The sequence below is a fragment of the Cervus elaphus genome, chromosome 1 (assembly GCF_910594005.1).
Source record: "Cervus elaphus chromosome 1, mCerEla1.1, whole genome shotgun sequence".
Taxonomy (NCBI): Eukaryota; Metazoa; Chordata; class Mammalia; order Artiodactyla; family Cervidae; genus Cervus; species Cervus elaphus.
In genome coordinates, this window is record NC_057815.1 from 91,186,914 (window position 1) to 91,188,366 (window position 1,453).

Sequence of the window (1,453 nt, forward strand, 5' to 3'; positions counted from 1 at the left end):
CATTGTCTCTAGCCTTCATTTTGCTCACCCACTCCAGTACTCTTGCCTGGAATGTCCCGTAGATGGAGGAGCCTGGTAGGCTACAGTTCATAGGGTTGCAAATAGTCGGACATGACTGAGAGACTTCATTTCTTCTTCAATGCCTTTAACATTATGTGTTAGTTACATAACATGTATAACTATTGACTAATTAATTTATTAATATCATTGCCTCAAATACCACCACGTGTATCTGACCACAAAGTTTGTCTAAAGTTGTCTTCTGTATTATCTCTTTTGATTTATACCAGTTCTTTAGATTGTAAATATTTCTAAACAAAAGGAAGCTATGGGGCAAAAAGTCTATATTTTCCCATAATAAGTACAGTAAATACCTTATGAATCTGCTTCAATGATATGTTTATGGTTATAATTTTATAGTAAACTTGCTATTGTTTTACTGTGTTTCACCCAAATGCATGTGCTGATTTTTCTTTCAGGTACTCAACAATTTTTTGCATAATACACATTAAACTCACCATATGGAAAATCAGAGGAATGTATCGGAATTCATTTTTACAGGGCCTCTGACCAGAAAATACAGATGTTTTGCTTTGTGTTCTTCTTATTCTGTTATGTTGCCCTGTTGGTGGGAAACCTTCTGATCCTTGTCTCCATCCAATGCAGTGTCCTTTTTCACCAACCAATGTACTATCTCCTCAACCACTTATCCTCCATGGACATCTGCTATACCTCTTGTGTGACACCCACACTGATCAGTGACCTGCTCCTGGGAAGGAAAACCATCTCTTACGGCAACTGCACACTGCAGGTCTTCACCATGCAATTTTTTGGCATCATCAAGGTCTTTGTCCTTACAGTCATGGCCTTTGACCGCTGTGTTGCCATCTGCAAGCCTCTCCACTACACGATTATCATGAACAGGACAAGATGCAGCCTCCTTATCGTGGCTGCTTGGGCTGGTGGGGCTGTCCATGCCTTTTCTCAGTTCTCTATGATAGTCAGTTTGCCCTTCTGTGGCCCCAATGAAATTGACCACTACTATTGTGACATTTTTCCTTTGTTGAAAGTTGCCTGTACTGATACCTACATCACTGGTGTCCTGGTGGTTGCCAGTTCAGGAATGGTTGCCTTAGTAACCTTTGTTCTCTTGTTTGGGTCCTATGTCATTATATTATTCAACTTAAGAAACCACTCAGCTGAAGGAAGGTGCAAAGCCCTCTCTACCTGTGGGTCTCACATCACTGTGGTTATCTTATTTTTTGGTCCTTCAATCTTTGCCTACCTCAGACCCCCTACCACTTTCCCTGAGGACAAAATATTTTCTCTCTTTTATACCATCATTGCTCCTATGTTCAATCCCTTAACCTACACTCTGAGAAACACAGAGATGAAAAAGGCCATGAGAAGGGTTTGGTACCAAAAGATGTTTTCAGAAGAGAAGCATAATTAA

The 1,453-nt window shown here is 40.3% G+C and overlaps 1 pseudogene; it reads left to right on the top strand.

Annotated features, from left to right (window-relative positions):
• The first annotated feature begins 521 nt into the window (after positions 1–521).
• Positions 522–1,453, top strand: LOC122710077 (annotated as a pseudogene).